Below are 21,395 nucleotides of genomic sequence, written 5' to 3' on the forward strand. Positions count from 1 at the left end.
AACGGTTTAGGGTGAGAATAAGTATTAGGGTGCGGGTTAGTGTTAGCGTACGGTTTAGGATTAGGGGACGGGTTAGGGTAAGGCTTCGGGTAAGGGTTAGGGTTAGGGTTTGTGTTAGGGTTAGGGGAAGGGGATGGTTTAGTGTTCCAGTTAGGATACGGAAATGGTTTAGTGTGAGCGTACGTGTTAGGGGACGAGTTAGTGTTAGCATACGGGCTAGGTTTAGGTGACGGGTTAGGGTAAGAATTCCGGTAAGTGTTTTGGTTAGGGTTAGGGCATGGGGACAATTTCGGTTAAGGTTAGGGTATGACAGTCGTTTAGGGTGAGCGTACGTGTCAGGTAATGCGTTAGTGTTAGTGTTCGGTTTATGATTAGTGGACGGGTTAGGTTAAGGCTTCGGGTAAGTGTTAGGGTTAGGGTTTGGGTTAGTGTTAGGGGACGGGGATGGTTTAGTGTACAGGTTAGGGTACGATGACGGTATAGGTTGTGCATAAGTTTTAGGGTACGGATTAGTGTTAGCGTACGTATTAGGATTAGGGGACGCGGTACGGTAAGGCTTCAGGTAAGGGTTAGGCTTAGGTTTAGGGTTAGAGTTAGGGGACAGGGATGGTTTAGGGTACAGGTTAGGGTATGACAAGAGTTTAGTGTCAGCGTACGTGTTACGGTATGGATTAGTGTTAGCGTATGGTTTAGGATTAGGGGACAGGTCAGGGTAAGGCTTCGGTGAAGGGTTTGGGTTAGGGTTAGGGGACGGGGATGGTTTAGGGTATAGGTTAGGGTACGACAACGGTTTAGGGTGAGCGTACCTCTTAGGGTACAGATTAGTCTTCCCGTATGGGTTAGGATTATGGGACGTGTTAGAGTAAGGCTTCGGGTAAGGGTTAGGGTTAAGGTTAGGGTTAGGGGAAGGGGACGGTTTAGGGTACAGGTTAGGGTATGACAATGGTGTAGTGTGAGCGTACATGTTAGCGTATGTGTTAGTGTTAACGTACGGGTTAGGTTTAAGTGAGGGCTTAGGGTAAGGCTTCGGTTAAGGGTTAGAGTGAGGGGATGGGGATGGTTTAGAGTACAGTTTAGGATACTACAACGGTTTAGGGTGAGTGTACGTGTTAGGGTACGGGTTAGTGTTAGTGTACGGTTTACAATTAGGGTTAGGGTAAGGCTTCGAGTAAGGGTTAAGTTTAGGGTTAGATTTAGGCGACTGGGCCGGATTAGGGTACAGGTTAGGGTTCGACACTGGTTTAGGGTGAGATTACGTGTTAGGGTATGCGTAAGTGTTAGCTTACAGCTTAGGATTAGGGGACGGGTTAGTGTAAGGCCTCGGGTAAGGATTTGGCTTAGTGTCAGGTTTAGGGTTTTGGTTAGGGGACAGGGACAGCTTAGGGTACAGGTTAGTGTATGAAAGTGGTTTACAGTGAGCGTACGTGTTAGGGTACAGGTTAGTTTTAGCATACGGGTTAATATTAGGGGATGCCTTAGTGTAAGGCTTTGGGTAAGGGTTAGGGTTAGGATTAGGGTTAGGGTTATGGGACAGGGATGGTTTAGGGTACAGGTTATGGTACGACAAATGTTTTGGGTGAGCATACGTGTTAGGGTATGGGTTAGTGTTAGCGTACTGGTTATAGTTAGGGGACGGGATAGGGTAAAGCTTTGGGTAAGGGTAAGTTTAGGGTTAAGGTTAGGGTTAGGGCTCGAGAACGGTTTAGGGTAGAACTTAGTGTAAGGCAATGGTTCATGGTGAGTGTACATGTTAGGGAACTCATTAGTGTTAGCCTAGGGGTTAGGATTAGGGGATGGGTTAGGGTAAGGCTTCTGGTAAGTGTTAGGTTTAGGCTTAGGTTTAGGGTTAGGGTTAGTTGATGGTGACGTTTTAGGGTACAGCTTAGGTTATGACAACGATTTAGGGGGAAGGTTTGTTTTAGGGTATGGATTAGTGTTAGTGTACACGTTAGTATTGGGATGGGTTAGGGTAAGGCTTCGTGTAACGGTTAGGGTTAGGCTTAGGGGATGGGGACGGTTTAGGTTACAGGTTAGAGTATGACAAATGTTTAGGTTGAGCGTACGTTTTAGGGTACGTGTTGGTGTTAGCGTATAGGATAGGATTAGGGGACAGGATAGAGTAAGGCTTTGGTGAAGGGTTGTGTTTAGGGTTAAGAAAGGGGACGGTGTAGGGTACAGGTTAGGGTACAACAACGGTTTAGGGTGAGCGTACGTGTAGGGTACGGGTTAGTGTCAGCGTACGGGTTAGGAATAGGGGACGGGTTAGGGTACAGTTTTGGGTAAGGGTTAGGAGTAGTGTTTGGATTAGGATTAGGGATATGGGACAGGGATGGTTTAGGGTAGAGGTTAGGGTACGACAACGGTTTAGGGTGAGCGTACGTGTTAGGGTATGGGTTAGTGTTAGTGTACGAGATAGGAACATGGGACGGGTTAGTGTAAGGCTTCGAGTAATTGTTAGGGTTATTGTTGTGGTAGGGTACGGGGGTGTTTTACGGTACAGGTTAGGGTACAACAAATGATTAGGGTGAGCGTACATGTTAGGGTACGGGTTAGTTTTAGCGTATGGGATAGGATTAGGGAAGGGGTTAGGGTAAGGCTGTGGGTAAGGTTTAGGGTTAGGGTTATGGTTACAGTACGGGGACAGTTTAGGGTACAGGTTAGGATATGACAAAAATTTAGGGTGAGCGTTCATGTTATGTTATGGGTCAGTGTTTGCGTATGGGTTAGGAATAGGGGACAGGTTAGGGTCAGACTTTGGGTAAGGGTTAGGGTTAGGGTTTGGTTTAGGGGACGCGGATGGTTTAGGCTACAGTTTAGGCTACGAAAGTGGTTTAGTTTGAGCATACCTGTTAGGGTATGTGTTAGTGTTAGCTTACGGTTTCGATTAGGTGACGGGTTAGGGTAAGGCTTCGGGAAAGGGTTAGGGTTAGGGTTCGGGTTAGGGGACGGGGATGGTTTAGGGTACAGGTTAGAGTACGACAACGGTTTAGGATGAGCCTACATGTTAGGGTATGGGGTAGTGTTACCATACGGGTTAGGAATTGGTGGATGGGTTAGGGTAAGGCTTTGGGTAAGGGATAGGGTTAGGGTTATTGTTAGGGTTAGGGGATGGGTACGGTTTAGGGTACAGGTTAGGGTACGCCAAAGGTTTAGGGTGAGCATACGTGTTAGGGTATGGGTTAGTGTTAGCGTACGGGTTAGGGTTAGGGGACGGGTTAAGGTAAGGCTTTGGGTAAGGGTTTTGGTTAGGGTTATGGTTAGGGTTAGGGGACGGGGACGGTTTAGGTTACAAGTTAGGTTACGACAATGTTTTAGGGTGAGCGTACGTGTTAAGGTACAGGTTAGTTTTAGCGTACGGGTTAGGATTAGGGGACGGGTTAGGGTAAGGCTTCGGGTAAGGGTTTTGGTTAGGGTTATGGTTAGGGTTAGGGGATGGGGACGGTTTAGGTTAGAAGTTAGGGTACGACAGTGTTTTAGGGTGAGCGTATGTGTTAAGGTACGGGTTAGTGTTAGCGTACGGGTTAGGTTTATGGGACGGGTTAGGGTAAGGCTTCGGGTAAGGTTTAGGGTTAGGGGATGGGGACGGTTTAGGGTACAGGTTAGGGTACGACAACGGTTTATGGTGAGCGTACATGTTAGGGTACAGGTTAGTGTTAGCGTACGGGTTAGCATTAGGGGACGCGTTAAGGTAAGGCTTCGGGTAAGTGTTAGGGTTAGGGATAGGGTTAGATTTAGGGCATGGGGCCGGTATAGGGTACAGGTTATGGTACGACAATGGTTTAGGTTGAGCGTACGTGTTAGGGTATGTGTTTGTGTTAGCGTACGCGTTAGGATTAGGGGACGGGTTAGGGTAAGGCTTCATTTAAGGGTTTGGGTTAAGGTTATGGTTAGGGTTAGGGGACGGGGACGGTTTAGGTTACAATTTAGGGTACGGCAATGTTTTAGTGTGACCATACGTGTTAGGGTACGGGGTAGGGTTAGTGTACGGGTTAGGATTAGGGGACGGGTTAGGGAAAGGCTTCAGGTAAGGGTTAGGTTTAGGGTTAGGGTTAGTGTTAGTTTTATGGGACGGGGACGGTTTAGGGTACAGGTTAGCGTATGACAACGATTCAGTTTGAGCGTACGTGTTAGGGTATGGGTTAGTGTTAGCGTACGGTTTAGGATTAGGGGATGGCTTAGGGCAAGGCTTCAGGTAAGGGTTAGGGTTAGGCTTAGGAACAGGGACGGATTAGGGTACAAGTTAGGGTTCGACAACGGTTTAGGGTGAGGGTACGTGTTAGGGTACGGTTAGTGTTAGCGTATGGGTTAGCATTAGGACATGGGTTCAGGTAAGGCTTCGGGTAAGATTTAGGGTTAGGGTTAGGGGACGGGAACGGTTTAGGGTACAGGTTAGGGTACAACAACCTTTAGTGTGAGCGTATATGTTAGGGTTCGGGTAAGGGTTAGCATACGGATTAGGATTAGGGGACGGGTTAGGGTAAGGTTTCGGGTAAGTGTTAGGGTTAGGGTTAGGGTTAGGTTTAGGGGACGGGGATGGTTTAGGGTATAGGTTAGTGTACGACAACGGTTTAGGGTGAGCGTACGTGTTAGGGTATGGGTTAGTGTTAGCGTACGTGTTAGGATTAGGGGAGGGGTTAGGGTAAGGGTTCGGGTAAGGGATAGGATAGGGTTAGGGTTAGGCTTACAGGACAGGGATGGTTTTGGGTATAGGTTAGGCTCCGAAAACGGTTTAGGGTGAGTGTACGTGTTAGGGTACGGCTTAGTGTAAGCGTACGGGTTAGGATTAGGGGATGGTTTAGGGAAAGGTTTCAGGTAAGGGTTAGGTTTAGGGTTAGGCATAGGGTTAGTTTTATGGGACGGGGACGGTTTAGGGTACATGTTAGCATATGACAACGATTTAGTTTGAGCGTACGTGTTAGGGTATGGGTTAGTGTTAGCGTACGGGTTAGGATTAGGGGACGGGCTAGGGTATGGCTTTGGGTAAGTGTTAGGGTTAAGTTTAGGTTTAGGTTTAGGGTTAGGGGACGGTTTAGGGTACAGATTAGTGTACAACAACTGATTAGGGGGAGCGTACGTGTTAGCGTACGGGTTAGTGTGAGCGTATGGGTTAGGATTTGGGGACGGGTCAGGGTAAGGCTTCGGATAAGGTTTAGGGTTAGTGTTATGGTTAGGGTTAGGGGACAGTTTAGGGTACAGGTTAGGGTACAACAACGGTTTAGGGTGAGTGTACGTGTTAGGGTACGGGTTATTGTTAGCGTATGGGTTAGGATTAGGGGACGGGTCAGGGTAAGGTTTCGGGTAAGGCTTAGGGTTAGGGTTAGGGTTAGGGGACGGGGACAGGGACGGTTTAGGGTATAGGTTAGGGTACGATAACAGTTTAGGTTGAGCATACGTGTTAGTGTACGGGTTAGAGTTAGCGTACGGTTTTGGATTAGGGGACGGGTTAGTCTAAGGCTTCGGGTAAGGGTTAGTGTTAGTGTTAGGGTTAGGGTTAGAGGACGGGGACGGTTTAGGGTGCAGGTTAGATTTTGACAACGTTTTAGGATGAGCGTACGTGTTAGGGTACGGGTTAGTGTTAGCGTACGGGTTAGAATTAGGCGACGGGTAAAGGTAAGGTTTCGGGTAAGGGTTAGGGTTAGGATTATGGGACGTGGATGGTTTAGGGTACAGGTTAGGGTACGACAACGGTTTAGGGTGAGCCTACGTGTTAGGGTAAGAGTTAGTGTTAGCGTACGGTTTAGGTTTAAGGGACGAGTTAGGTTAAGGCTTCGGGTAAGGGTTAGGGTTAGGTTTAGTGTTAGGGTTAGGGTTAGGGGACTATTTTGGGTACATGTTAGGGTACGACAACGGTTTAGGGTGAGCGTATGTGTTAGGGTATGGGTTAGTGTTAGCGTACGCGTTAGGATTAGGGGACGGGTTAGGGTAAGGCTTCGGGTAAGGTTTAGGGTTAGGGTTACGGGACGGGGACGGTTTAGGGTACAGGTTAGGGTACAACAACGGTTTAGGGTTAGTGTACGTGTTAGGGTAAGGTTTAGTGTTAGTGTACGGGTTAGGATTAGGGGACGGGTTAGGGTAAGGCTTCGGGTGCGGGTTAGGTTTAGGTTCCGGATTAGGATTAGAGTTAAGGTTAGGGGACAGGGATTGTTTAGGGTACAGGTTATGGTACGACAACAGTTTAGGGTGTGTGTACATATAAGGGTACGGGTTAATGTTAGCGTATGGGTTAGGATTAGGGGATGGGTTAGGGCAAGGCTTCAGGTAAGGGTTAGGTTTAGGGTTAGGGTTAGGGTTAGAGGACGGGGACAGTTTAGTGTACAGGTTAGGGTACGTCAACGGAATAGGGTGAGCGTACGTTTTAGGGTACGGGTTAGTGTTAGCGTACGGTTTAGGATTAGGGGATGGATTAGGGTAAGGCTTCAGGTAAGGTTTAGGGTTAGGGTTAGGGTTAGGGAACGGTGTAGGGTACAGGTTAGGGTACGTCAACGGTTTAGCGTGGGAGTACGTGTTTGGGTATGGGTTAGAGTTAGCGTACGGGTTAGGATTAGGGGACGGCTTAGGGCAAGGCTTCGGGTAAGGGTTAGTGTTAGGCTTAGGAAACGGGGACGGATTAGGGTACAAGTTAGGGTTCGACAACGGTTTAGGGTGAGGGTACGTGTTAGGGTACGTGTTAGTGTTAGCGTATGGGTTAGGATTAGGACACGGGTTCAGGTAAGGCCTCGGGTAAGATTTAGGGTTAGGGTTAGGGGATGGGGACAGTTTAGGGTACAGGTTAGGGTACAACAACCTTTAGTGTGAGCGTATATGTTAGGGTTCGGGTAAGGGTTAGCATACGGATTAGGATTAGGGGACAGGTTAGGGTAAGGTTTCGGTTAAGTGTTAGGGTTAGGTTTAGTGTTAGGTTTAGGGGACGGGGATGGTTTAGGGTATAGGTTAGTGTACGACAACGGTTTAGGGTGAGCGTGCGTGTTAGGGTACGGGTTAGTGTTAGTGTACGGGTTTGGATTAGGGGACGGGTTAGGGTAAGGCTTCGGGTAATGGTTAAGTTTATGGTGAGTATTAGGGGACGGGGACGTTTTAGGGTACAGTTGAGGATATGACAACGGTTTAGGGTGAGCGTATGTTTTAGGGTATGGGTTAGTGTTCACGTACAGTTTAGGACTAGGGGATGGGTTAGGGTAAGGCTTAGGGTAAGGGTTAGGGTTAGGGTAAGTGTTAGGGGACGATTTAGGTTACAGGTTAGGGTACGACAACGGTTTAGGGTGAGCGTACGTGTTTGGGTACGGGTTAGTGTTAGCGTACGGGTCAGGATTAGGGTACGGGTTAGGGTAAGGCTTCAGGTACGTGTTAGGGTTAGGATAAGGTTAGGGTTAGGGTTAGGGGACTGTCTAGTGTACAGGTTAGGGTACGACAACAGTTTAGGGTCATCGTACATGTTAGGGTACGATTCAGTTTTAGCGTACGGGTTAGGATTAGGGGACGGGTTAGGGTAAGGTTTCGGGTAATGGTTATGTTTAGGGTTAGGGTTAGGGTTAGGGGACGGAGACGGTTTAGGGTACAGGTTAGGGTACGAGAACAGTTTAGAGTGAGCGTACGTGTTAGGGTACGATTTAGTGTTAGCGTACACTTTAGGATTAGGGAACAGGTTAGGCTAAGGCTTCGGGTGAGGGTTAGGATTAGGTTTAGGGTTAGGGTTAGGGTTAAGGTTAGGGGACGGGGACGGTTTAGAGTATCGGTTAGGGTACGACAACGGTTTAGGGATAGTGTACGTGTTGGGTACCGGTTAGTGTTAGCGTATGGTTTAGGATTAGGGGACAGGTTGGGGTAAGGCTTCTGGTAAGGGTTAGGGTTATGGTTAGGGTTAGGGGACGGGGACGGTTTAGGGTACAGGTTAGTGTATGACAAAGGTTTAGGGTGAGTGTATGTGTTAGTGTATGGGTTACTGTTAGCCTACGGGTTAGGATTAGGGGACGGGTTAGGGTAAGGCTTTGGGTAAGGGTTAGAATTTGGGTTAGGGTTAGGGTTAGGTTGATTGTACGGGATCGGTTTAGAGTACAGGTTAGCGTAGGAAAATGGTTTAGGGTGAGCATACCTGTTAGTGTTAGCGTACAGGTTAGGAATAGGGGACTGGTTACGGTAAGACTTCAGGTAAGGGTTAGGGTTAGCGTTAGGCTTTAGCATATGGTTAGGGGACGGGGATGGTTTAGGGTACAGGTTAGTGTACGACAACGTTTTAGGGTGAGCGTACCTGTTAGGTTACGGGTTAGTGTTAGCGTACGGGTTAGGATTAGGGGATGGGTTAGGGTAAGGCTTCAGGTAAGGGTTAGTGTTAGTGTTAAGGTTAGGGTTAGGGGACGGTTTAGTGTTCAGGTTAGGTTAAGACAACGGTTTACGGTGAGCATACGTGTTAGGGAACGGGTTAGTTTTAGTGTACACTTTAGGATTATTCGACGGTTTAGGGTAAGGCTTCGGGTAAAGGGTTAGGGTTAGGGTTATGGGACGGTTTAGGGTACAGGTTAGGGTACGACAACCGTGTAGGCTGAGCGTACATGTTAGCATATGGGTTAGTGTTAGCGTATGGGTTAGGATTAGGGGACGGATTAGGGTAAGGCTTCGGGTAAGGGTAAGGGATAGGGTTAGAGTTAGGGGATGGGGATGGTTTAGGGTACAGGTTATGGTACGACAACGGTTTAGGGTGAGCGTACGTGTTAGGGTACGGTTTAGTGTTAGCGTACGGGTTAGGATTAGGGGACGGGTTAGGGTAAGGCTTCGGGTAAGGGTTAGGGTTAGGATTAGGGGATGGGGAATGGGACGATTTAGGGTACAGGTTCGGTTACAACAACGTGTAGTGTGAGCGTGTGTGTTAGGGTACGGGTTAATGTTAGCATACAGGTTAGGATTAGGGGACGGGTTAGTGTAAGGATTCGGGTAAGGGTTAGGGTTTGGGTTAGGGGACGGGGACGGTTGAGGGTACAGGTTAGGGTACGACAACGTTTTAGGGTGAGCGTACGTTTTAGGGTATGGATTATTTTTATCGTACGTGTTAAGATTAGGGGACGGGTTAGGCTAAGGCTTCGATTAAGGGTTAGAGTTAGGGTTAATGTTAGGGTTAGGGTACGGGAACGGTGTAGGGTACAGGTTAGGGTACGACAACTGTTTAGGGTGAGCGTACGTGTTACGGTACGCGTTAGTGTTAGCGTACGGTTTAGGATTAGGGGTCTGGTTCGGGTAAGGCTTCGGATAAGGGTTAGGGTTAGGGTTAGGTTTAGGGTTAGGGGATGGTTTAGGGTACAGGTTAGGGTACGAAAACGGTTTAGGTTGAGCATATATGTTAGGGTATGTGTTAGTGTTAGTGTACAGTTTAGAAGAAGGGGACAGTTTAGGTTAAGGCTTCAGGTAAGGTTTAGGGTTTGGGTTAGGCTTAAGTTAGGCATTAGGGAACGGGGAATGTTTAGAGTTCAGGTTAGGGTACGACAACAGTATAGAGTGAGCGTACATGTTAGGGTACGGGTTAGTGTTAGCGTACGGGTTAGAATTAGGCGACGGGTAAAGGTAAGGTTTCGGGTAAGGGTTAGGGTTAGGATTATGGGACGTGGATGGTTTAGGGTACAGGTTAGGGTACGACAACGGTTTAGGGTGAGCCTACGTGTTAGGGTAAGAGTTAGTGTTAGCGTACGGTTTAGGTTTAAGGGACGAGTTAGGTTAAGGCTTCGGGTAAGGGTTAGGGTTAGGTTTAGTGTTAGGGTTAGGGTTAGGGGACTATTTTGGGTACATGTTAGGGTACGACAACGGTTTAGGGTGAGCGTATGTGTTAGGGTATGGGTTAGTGTTAGCGTACGCGTTAGGATTAGGGGACGGGTTAGGGTAAGGCTTCGGGTAAGGTTTAGGGTTAGGGTTACGGGACGGGGACGGTTTAGGGTACAGGTTAGGGTACAACAACGGTTTAGGGTTAGTGTACGTGTTAGGGTACGGTTTAGTGTTAGTGTACGGGTTAGGATTAGGGGACGGGTTAGGGTAAGGCTTCGGGTGCGGGTTAGGTTTAGGTTCCGGATTAGGATTAGAGTTAAGGTTAGGGGACAGGGATTGTTTAGGGTACAGGTTATGGTACGACAACAGTTTAGGGTGTGTGTACATATAAGGGTACGGGTTAATGTTAGCGTATGGGTTAGGATTAGGGGATGGGTTAGGGCAAGGCTTCAGGTAAGGGTTAGGTTTAGGGTTAGGGTTAGGGTTAGAGGACGGGGACAGTTTAGTGTACAGGTTAGGGTACGTCAACGGAATAGGGTGAGCGTACGTTTTAGGGTACGGGTTAGTGTTAGCGTACGGTTTAGGATTAGGGGATGGATTAGGGTAAGGCTTCAGGTAAGGTTTAGGGTTAGGGTTAGGGTTAGGGAACGGTGTAGGGTACAGGTTAGGGTACGTCAACGGTTTAGCGTGGGAGTACGTGTTTGGGTATGGGTTAGAGTTAGCGTACGGGTTAGGATTAGGGGACGGCTTAGGGCAAGGCTTCGGGTAAGGGTTAGTGTTAGGCTTAGGAAACGGGGACGGATTAGGGTACAAGTTAGGGTTCGACAACGGTTTAGGGTGAGGGTACGTGTTAGGGTACGTGTTAGTGTTAGCGTATGGGTTAGGATTAGGACACGGGTTCAGGTAAGGCCTCGGGTAAGATTTAGGGTTAGGGTTAGGGGATGGGGACAGTTTAGGGTACAGGTTAGGGTACAACAACCTTTAGTGTGAGCGTATATGTTAGGGTTCGGGTAAGGGTTAGCATACGGATTAGGATTAGGGGACAGGTTAGGGTAAGGTTTCGGTTAAGTGTTAGGGTTAGGTTTAGTGTTAGGTTTAGGGGACGGGGATGGTTTAGGGTATAGGTTAGTGTACGACAACGGTTTAGGGTGAGCGTGCGTGTTAGGGTACGGGTTAGTGTTAGTGTACGGGTTTGGATTAGGGGACGGGTTAGGGTAAGGCTTCGGGTAATGGTTAAGTTTATGGTGAGTATTAGGGGACGGGGACGTTTTAGGGTACAGTTGAGGATATGACAACGGTTTAGGGTGAGCGTATGTTTTAGGGTATGGGTTAGTGTTCACGTACAGTTTAGGACTAGGGGATGGGTTAGGGTAAGGCTTAGGGTAAGGGTTAGGGTTAGGGTAAGTGTTAGGGGACGATTTAGGTTACAGGTTAGGGTACGACAACGGTTTAGGGTGAGCGTACGTGTTTGGGTACGGGTTAGTGTTAGCGTACGGGTCAGGATTAGGGTACGGGTTAGGGTAAGGCTTCAGGTACGTGTTAGGGTTAGGATAAGGTTAGGGTTAGGGTTAGGGGACTGTCTAGTGTACAGGTTAGGGTACGACAACAGTTTAGGGTCATCGTACATGTTAGGGTACGATTCAGTTTTAGCGTACGGGTTAGGATTAGGGGACGGGTTAGGGTAAGGTTTCGGGTAATGGTTATGTTTAGGGTTAGGGTTAGGGTTAGGGGACGGAGACGGTTTAGGGTACAGGTTAGGGTACGAGAACAGTTTAGAGTGAGCGTACGTGTTAGGGTACGATTTAGTGTTAGCGTACACTTTAGGATTAGGGAACAGGTTAGGCTAAGGCTTCGGGTGAGGGTTAGGATTAGGTTTAGGGTTAGGGTTAGGGTTAAGGTTAGGGGACGGGGACGGTTTAGAGTATCGGTTAGGGTACGACAACGGTTTAGGGATAGTGTACGTGTTGGGTACCGGTTAGTGTTAGCGTATGGTTTAGGATTAGGGGACAGGTTGGGGTAAGGCTTCTGGTAAGGGTTAGGGTTATGGTTAGGGTTAGGGGACGGGGACGGTTTAGGGTACAGGTTAGTGTATGACAAAGGTTTAGGGTGAGTGTATGTGTTAGTGTATGGGTTACTGTTAGCCTACGGGTTAGGATTAGGGGACGGGTTAGGGTAAGGCTTTGGGTAAGGGTTAGAATTTGGGTTAGGGTTAGGGTTAGGTTGATTGTACGGGATCGGTTTAGAGTACAGGTTAGCGTAGGAAAATGGTTTAGGGTGAGCATACCTGTTAGTGTTAGCGTACAGGTTAGGAATAGGGGACTGGTTACGGTAAGACTTCAGGTAAGGGTTAGGGTTAGCGTTAGGCTTTAGCATATGGTTAGGGGACGGGGATGGTTTAGGGTACAGGTTAGTGTACGACAACGTTTTAGGGTGAGCGTACCTGTTAGGTTACGGGTTAGTGTTAGCGTACGGGTTAGGATTAGGGGATGGGTTAGGGTAAGGCTTCAGGTAAGGGTTAGTGTTAGTGTTAAGGTTAGGGTTAGGGGACGGTTTAGTGTTCAGGTTAGGTTAAGACAACGGTTTACGGTGAGCATACGTGTTAGGGAACGGGTTAGTTTTAGTGTACACTTTAGGATTATTCGACGGTTTAGGGTAAGGCTTCGGGTAAAGGGTTAGGGTTAGGGTTATGGGACGGTTTAGGGTACAGGTTAGGGTACGACAACCGTGTAGGCTGAGCGTACATGTTAGCATATGGGTTAGTGTTAGCGTATGGGTTAGGATTAGGGGACGGATTAGGGTAAGGCTTCGGGTAAGGGTAAGGGATAGGGTTAGAGTTAGGGGATGGGGATGGTTTAGGGTACAGGTTATGGTACGACAACGGTTTAGGGTGAGCGTACGTGTTAGGGTACGGTTTAGTGTTAGCGTACGGGTTAGGATTAGGGGACGGGTTAGGGTAAGGCTTCGGGTAAGGGTTAGGGTTAGGATTAGGGGATGGGGAATGGGACGATTTAGGGTACAGGTTCGGTTACAACAACGTGTAGTGTGAGCGTGTGTGTTAGGGTACGGGTTAATGTTAGCATACAGGTTAGGATTAGGGGACGGGTTAGTGTAAGGATTCGGGTAAGGGTTAGGGTTTGGGTTAGGGGACGGGGACGGTTGAGGGTACAGGTTAGGGTACGACAACGTTTTAGGGTGAGCGTACGTTTTAGGGTATGGATTATTTTTATCGTACGTGTTAAGATTAGGGGACGGGTTAGGCTAAGGCTTCGATTAAGGGTTAGAGTTAGGGTTAATGTTAGGGTTAGGGTACGGGAACGGTGTAGGGTACAGGTTAGGGTACGACAACTGTTTAGGGTGAGCGTACGTGTTACGGTACGCGTTAGTGTTAGCGTACGGTTTAGGATTAGGGGTCTGGTTCGGGTAAGGCTTCGGATAAGGGTTAGGGTTAGGGTTAGGTTTAGGGTTAGGGGATGGTTTAGGGTACAGGTTAGGGTACGAAAACGGTTTAGGTTGAGCATATATGTTAGGGTATGTGTTAGTGTTAGTGTACAGTTTAGAAGAAGGGGACAGTTTAGGTTAAGGCTTCAGGTAAGGTTTAGGGTTTGGGTTAGGCTTAAGTTAGGCATTAGGGAACGGGGAATGTTTAGAGTTCAGGTTAGGGTACGACAACAGTATAGAGTGAGCGTACATGTTAGGGTACGGGTTAGTGTTAGCGTACGGGTTAGGATTAGGGGACGGGTTTGGGTAAGGCTTCAGGTAAGGTTTAGGGTTAGAGTTAGGTTTAGGTTTAGTGGACGGGTTAGGGTACAGGTTAGGGTACGAGAACAGTTTAGGGTGAGTGTACATATTAGGGTACGAGTTAGAGTTAGTGTATGGGTTAGGATTAAGCGACGGGATAGGTTAAGGCTCCGGGTAAGGGTTAGGTTTAGGCTTAGGGTTAGGGTTAGGGGACGTGGACGGGGACGTTTTAGGGTACAGGTTAGGGTACGAAAACGTTTTAGTGTGAGCATATGTGTTTGGGTACGGTTTAGTGTTAGCGTACGGGTTAGGATTACGGGACGGGTTAGGGTAAGATTTCGCGTAAGGGTTAGGGTTAGGGTTAGGCTTTGGGTTAGGGTTAGGGGACGGGGAAGTTGTAGGGTTAGTGTTAGGGTTAGGGTTAGGGTTAGGGGTTGGTTTAGGGTACAAGCTAGGGTACGACAATGGTTTAGGGTGAGTGTGCATGTTAGGGTATGGGTTAGTGTTAGCATACGGGTTAGGGTTAGGGGACAGGTTAGGATAAGGCTTCAAGTAAGGTGTAGGGTTAGGGTTATGGTTAGGGGACGGTTTAGGGTTCAGGTAAGGGTACGACAACGGTTTAGGTTTAGTTTGCATGTTAGGGTATGGGTTAGTGTTAGCATACGGGTTAGGTTTAGGGGACTGGTTAGGGTAAGGCTTCGGGTAAGGGTTATGGTTAGGGTTAGGGTTAGGGGACGGGGATGGTTTAGGGTACAGATTTGAGTACGACAATGGTTTCGGTTGAGTGTATGTGTTAGGGTATGGTTTAGTGTTAGTGTATGGGTTAGGATTAGGGTACGGGTTAGGGTAAGGCTTCATGTAAGGCTTCGGGTTAAGGTTACGATTAGGGGACTGGGATGGTTAAGAGTACAGGTTAGGGTACGACAACGGTTTAGGGTGAGCGTACGTGTTAGGGTACGGGTTAGTGTTAGCGTACTGTTAAGGATTAGGGGACGGGTTATGGTAAGGCTTCGGGTAAGGGCTAGGGTTAGTGTTAGTGTTAGTGTTAGTGGGTGGGGACGGTTTAGGGTACAGGTTAGGGTACGTAAACTGTTTAGGGTGAGCATACGTGTTAGGGGACGGGTTAGGGTTAGCGTACGGGTAAGGATTAGGGGACAGGTTAGGGTAAGGCTTCGGGTAAGGGTTAGGTTTATGGTTAGGCTTAGGGTTAGGATTAGGGTACGTGTAAGGTTTAGGGTACAGGTTAGTGTACGAGAACGGTTTAGTGTGAGCCTACATGTTAGGGAACAGGTTAGTGTTAGTGTATGGGTTAGGATTAGGGGACGTCTTAGGGTAAGGCTTCGGGTAAGGGATAGTGTTAGGGTTAGGGGTCAAGGACGGTTTAGGGTACAGGTTAGGGTACGACAACGGTTTAGTGTGAATGTACATGTTAGTGTTCGGGTTAGTGTTAGCGAACGGGTTAGGATAAGGGGACGGGTTAGGGTAAGGCTTCGGGTAAGGGTTAGTGTTTGGGTTAGGTTTAGGGTTAGGTTGAGGGTACGGGGATGGTTTAGGGTACAGGTAAGTGTACTAAAACGGTTTAGGGTGAGCATACGTGTTAGGGTAAGGTTTAGAGTTAGCGTACGGTTTAGGAATAGGGGACTGGTTAGGGTAAGACTTCGGGTAAGGGTTAGGGTTACGGTTAGGCTTTAGGATAGGGTTAGGGGACGGGGAAGGTTTAGGGTACAGGTTAGGGTACGACAAAGTTTTTGGGTGAGCTTACATGTTAGGGTATGTGTTAGTGTTAGCGTACGGGTTAGGATACGGGGACGGGTTAGGGTAAGGCATCTGTTAAGGGTTATGGTTAGGTTTAGGGTTAGGGTTAGTTGACGGGGACGGTTTAGGGTACAGGTTAGGGTAAGACAAAGTTTTTGGGTGAGCGTACATGTTAGGGTACTGGTTAGTGTTAGCGTACAGGTTAGGATTCGGGGATGGGTTAGGGTAAGGCTTCGGGTAAGGTTTAGGGTTAGCGTTAGGGTTACAGTTAGGGGACGGTTTAGGGTACAGGTTAGGGTACGACAGCGGTTTAGGGTGAATGTACGTGTTAGGGTACGGTTTACTGTTACCGTACGGGTTAAGTTTAGGGGACGGGTTAGGGTTAGGCTTTTGGTAAGTTTTAGGGTTAGGTTTAGGGTTAGGGTTAGGGGACGGTTTAGGGTACAGGTTAGGGTACGACAACAGTGTAGTGTGAGCGTACGTGTTAGGGTAGGTGTTAGTGTTATTGTACGGGTTAGGATTAGGGGACGGGTTAGGGTAATGCTTCTGTTAAGGGTTAGGGTTAGGGTTAGGGTTTGGGTTAGTGGATGGTTTAGGGTACAGGTTAGGGTACGAAAATGGTTTAGGTGAGCATACATGTTAGGGTACGGGTTAGTGTTAGCGTACGGGTTAGGATTAGTGGACGTTTTAGGGAAGTGTACGGGTAAGAGTTAGGTTTAGGGTTAAGGTTAGGGTGAGGGTTATGGTACCGGGACAGTTTAGGGTACAGGTTAGGATACGACAATGGTTTAGGTAGAGCGTATATGTTAGGGTACGGGTTAGTTTTAGCGTACGGGTTAGGATTAGGGGACGTGTTAGGGTAAGGTTTCAGGTAAGGTTTAGGGTTAGGGTTCGGGTTAGAGTTAGTGTTAGGGGACGGAGACGTTTTAGGGTACAGGTTAGTTTACGACAACAGTTTAGGTTGAACGTACGTGTTAGGGTACGGTTTAGTGTAAGCGTACGGGTTAGAATTAGGGGACGGGTTACGGTAAGGCTACGGGTAAGGGTTAGGGTTAGGGGACAGGGATGGTTAAGGGTACCGGTTAGGGTACGACAACGTGTAGGGTGAGCGTACGTGTTAGCGTACGGGTTAGTGTTAGCGTACGGGTTAGGATTAGGGGACGGGTTAGGGTAAGGCTTCAGGTAGGGGTTAGGGTTAGGGTTAGGGTTAGGGTTAGGGTTAGGGGACAGAGACGATTTAGGGTACTTATTAGGGTACGACAACAGTTTATGGTGAGCGTACATGTGAGGGTATGGTTTAGTGTTAGCGTACGGTTTAGGATGAGGGGACGGGTTAGGGTAAGGCTTCGGGTGAGGGTTAGGGTTAGGGTTAGGGTTAGGGTTAGGGATAAGGTTAGGGGACGGGGACGGTTTAGGGTACAGGTTAGGGTACGACAACGGTTTAGGGTGAGCGTCCGTGTTAGGGTACTGGTTAGTGTTAACGTGCGAGTTAGGACTAGGGGACCTGTTAGAGTAAGGCTTTGGGTAGGGGTTGGGCTTAAGGTTAGGGTTAGCGGATGGGGACGGTTTAGGGTACAGGTTAGGGTACAACAATGGTTTAGGGTGAGTGTTCTTGTTAGGGAATGGGTTAGTGTTAGCGTACGGGTTAGGATTAGGGGACGGGTTACGTTAAGGTTTAGGAAAGTGTTAGGGTTAGGGTTAAGGGACGGGGACGGTTTAGGGTACAAATTAGGGTACGAGATCGGTTTAGGGTGAGTGTACCTGTTATGGTACGGGTTAGTGTTAGCGTACGGGTTAGGATTAGGGGACGGGTTAGGCTAAGGCTTCGTATAAGGTTTAGGGTTAGGGGACGGGAACGGTTTAGGGTACAGGTTAGGGTATGACGACGGTTTAGGGTAAGCGTACGTGTTAGGGTACGGGTTATTGTTAGTGTATGGGTTAGGATTAGGGGACGCGTTAGTGTAAGGCTTTGTGTAAATGTTAGGGTTATGGTTAGTGTTAGGGGCGGGGAAAGTTTAGGGTACAGGTTAGGGTATGATAACGGTTCAGGGTGAGCGTACGTGTTAGGATATGTGTTAGTGTTAGCGTACGGGTTAGGATTATGGGACGAGTTAGAGTAAGGCTTCGGGTAAGGGTTAGGATTAGGGTTAGGGTTAGGGGACGGGGACGGTATAGGGTACAGGTTAAGGTACAACAACGGTGTAGGGTTAGGATTAGGGTTAGGGGACGTTTTCGGGTACAAGTTAGGGTACGAGAACGGTTTAGAGTCAGTGTACGTGTTAGGGTATGGGTTAGTGTTAACGTACGGGTTCGGATTAGGGGACGGGTTAGGGTAAGGCTTCATGTAAGTGTTAGGGTTAGGGTTAGGGTTAGGCAATGGGGACTGTTTAGTGTACAGTTTAGGGTACGATAACGGTGTAGGTTGAGTGTACGTGTTAGGGTACAGGTTAATGTTAGCATACGTGTTAGGTTTAGGGACGGGTTAATGTAAGGCTTCGGGTAAGGGTTAGAGTTATGTTTAGGGTTAAGGGTAGGGGACAAAGAAGATTTAGGGTACAGGTTAGTGTACGACAACGTTTTAGTGTGAGCTTATGTTTTAGGGTACGGTTTAGTGTTAGCGTACGGTTTAGGATTAGGAAACTTGTTAGGGTAAGGCTTCGAGTAAGGTTTAGTGTTAGGGTTAGGTTTAGGGTTAGGGGACGGGGACGGTATAGTGTACAGGTTAGGGTACAACAACCGTTTAGAATGACCGTACGAGTTAGGGTACAGGTTAGTGTTAGCGTACGGGTGAGAATTAGCGGACGGCTTAGGTTAAGACTTTGGGCAAGGGTTAGGGTTAGGCTTAGGGTTACGGTTAGGGGACGGGGACCATTTAGGGTACAGGTTAGGGTACACAACGGTTTAGGTTGAGCGTACGTGTTAGGGTACAGGTTAGTGTTAGCCTACGGGTTAGGATTAGGGGACGGGTTAGGGTAAGGCTTTGGGTGAGGTTTAGGGTTAGGTTTAGGGTTAGGGTTAAGATTAGAGGACGGGAATGGTTTAGGGTACAGGATAGGGTACAACAATGGTTTAGTGTGAGTGTCCGTGTTAGGGTACTGGTTAGTATTAGCATGCGGGTTAGGATTAGGGGAACGGTTAGGGTAAGGCTTCGGGTAGGGTTTAGGGTTAGGGTTAGGGTTAGGGGACGGAGACGGTTTAGGGTAATTATTAGGGTACGACAACAGTTTAGGGTGAGCGTACGTGTTAGGGTACAGTTTAGTGTTAGTGTACGGGTTAGGATGAGGGGACGGGTTAGGGTAAGGCTTCGGGTAAGGTGTAGGGTTTGGCTTAGTGTTAGGGTTAGTGGATGGGTGTGGTTGAGGGTACAGGTTAGGGTACAACAACGGTTTAGTGTGAGCCTACGTGTTAGGGTACGGGATAGTGTTAGTGTACGGTTTAGGATGAGGGGCGGGTTAGGGTAAGGGTTCACATGAGGGTTAGGGCTAGGTTTAGGGTTTGGGTTAGGGATAAGGTTAGGGGACAGGGATGATTTAGGGTACAGGTTAGGTTACTACAACCGTTTAGGGTGAGCGTAAGTGTTAGGGTACAGGTTAGTGTTAGCGTACGGGTTAGGATTATGTGACGGTTTAGGGTAAGGCTTTGGGTAAGGGATAGAGTTAGGGTTAGATTTAAGGGATGGGGACGGCTTAGGGTACAGGTTAGGGTTCGACAACAGTTTATGGTGAGCGTACGTGTTAGGATATGGTTTAGTGTTAGCGTACGGGTTAGGATTATGTGACGGTTTAGGGTAAGGCTTCAGGTAAGAGTTAGGGTTAGGGTTAGGAGACGGGACGGGGACGGTTTAGGGTAGAGTTTAGGGTATGACAACAGTTTAGGGTGAGCGTTCGTGTTAGCGTACAGGTTAGTGTTATCGTACGGTTTAGGATTAGGGGACGGCTTAGGGTAAGGCTTCGGGTAAGTAATGGTTAGGCTTAGGGTTAGGGTTAGGGGATGGTTTAGGGTATAGGTTAGGGTACGACAACGGTTTAGAGTGAGTGTACGTGTTAGGGTACGGGTTAGTGTTAGCGTACGGGTTAGGATTAGGGGATGGGTTAGGGTAGGGCTTCGGGTGAGGGTTAGCGTTAGGTTTAGTGTTAGGGTTAGGGTTAAGGTTAGGGGATGGGGACGGTTTAGGGTAAAGGTTAGGATACGACAAGAATTTAGGGTGAGCGTCCTTTATAGGGTACTGGTTAGTGTTAACGTGCAGGTTAGGATTAGGGGACCGGTAAGGGTAAGGCTTCAGGTAGGGGTTAGTGTTAGGTTTAGGGTTAGGGTTAGGTGACCGAGACGGTTTAGGGTTCAGATTACGGTATGACAAGAGTGTAGGGTGAGCGTATGTGTTAGGGTATGGTTTAGTGCTAGCGTACGGGTTAGGATTAGGGGACGGGTTAGGGTAAGGCTTCGGGTAAGGGTTAGGATTAGGTTTATGGTTAGGGTTAGGGGACGGGGTCGGTTTAGGGTACAGGGTAGGGTACAACAACGGTTTAGTGTGAGCGTACGTGTTAGGGTATGGGTTAGTGTTAGCGTACAGGATAGGATTAGGGGACGGGTTAGGGTAAGACTTCAGGTGAGGGTTAGGGTTAGGGATAAGGTTAGGTGATGGTGACAGTTTAGGTTACAGATTAGGGTATGACAACCGTTTAGGGTGAGCGTACGTGTTCGGGTACAGGTTAATGTTAGCGTTCGGGATAAGATTAGGGGACAGGTTAGTGTAAGGCTTTTGGTAAGGGATAGGGTTAGGGTTAGGGTTAGGGTTCGGGTTAGGGGATGGGGACGGCTTAGCGTACAGGTTAGGGTACAATAACGGTTTACGGTGAGCGTACGTGTTAGGGTACGGTTTAGTGTTAGCGTATGGGTTAGGAGTATGTGACGGGTTAGGGTAAGGCTTCGGGTAAAGGTTAGGGTTATTGTTATGTTTAGGGGACGGGGACGGGGATGGTTTAGGGTACATGTTAGGGTACAACAACGTTTAGTGTGAGCGTATGTATTAGGGTACCAGTTATGTTAGCATACGAGTTAGGATTATGGGACGGTTTAGTGTAAGGCTTCGGGTGAGCGTTAGGGTTAGGTTTCAGGTTAGGGTTAAGGTTAGGGGACTGGGACGGTTTAGGGTACAGGTTAGGATACGACAACGGTTTAGGGTGAGCTTACATGTTAGGGTATGTGTTAGTGTTGGCGTACGGGTTAGAATTAGGGGACGGGTTAGGGTAAGGTTTCGGGTGAGGGTTAGTTTTAGGTTTAGGGTTAGGGTTAGGGTTAGGGTTATGGGATGGGGACGGTTTAGGGTACAGTTTAGTGTACGACAATGGTTTAGGGTTAGCGTGCGTGTTAGGGTATGGGTTAGTGTTAGCGTTCGGTTTAGGGTTAAGGGACGGTTTAGGGTACAGGTTAGGGTACGACAATGGTTTAGGGTGAGTTTACGTGTTTGCGTATGGGTTACTGTTAGTGTACGGGTTAGGATTAGGGGACGGGTTAGGTTTAGGCTTCGGGTAAGTTTTAGGGTTAGGTTTAAGGTTAGGGTTTGGGGACGGTTTAGGGTATAGTTTAGGGTACGACAACAGTTTAGTGTGAGCGTACGTTTTAGGGTATGGGTTAGTGTTAGCGTATGGGTTAGGATTAGGGGACGGGTTAGGGTAATGCTTCGCGTAAGTTAGGTTTAGGGTTAAGGTTAGGGTTAGGATTCGTGGACGGTTTAGTGTATAGGTTAGGCTACGTATACGGTTTAGGGTTAGCATACGTGTCAGGGTATGGGTTAGTGTAAGCGTATGGGTTAGGATTAGGGTATGCGTTAGGGTAAGGCTTCGCATAAGGGTTAGGGTTAGGGTTAGGGGATGGGGACACTTTAGGGTACAGGTTAGGGTACGACAGCAGTGTAGGGTGAGCGTACGTGTTAGCATATGTGTTAGTGTTAGTGTACGGTTTAGGTTTAGGTGACGGGTTAGGGTAAGGCTTTGGGTAAGGGTTAGGTTTAGGGTTATGGTTAGGGGACGGGGACGGTTTAGGGTACAGGTTAGGGTATGACAACGATTTAGGGTGAGCGTACGTGTTAGGGTACAGTTTAGTGTTAACGTACGGATTAGGATTAGGGGACGGGTTAGGCTAAGGCTTCGGGTAAGTGT

Source organism: Phocoena phocoena, chromosome 10 (assembly GCF_963924675.1).
Source record: "Phocoena phocoena chromosome 10, mPhoPho1.1, whole genome shotgun sequence".
Taxonomy (NCBI): domain Eukaryota; kingdom Metazoa; phylum Chordata; class Mammalia; order Artiodactyla; family Phocoenidae; genus Phocoena; species Phocoena phocoena.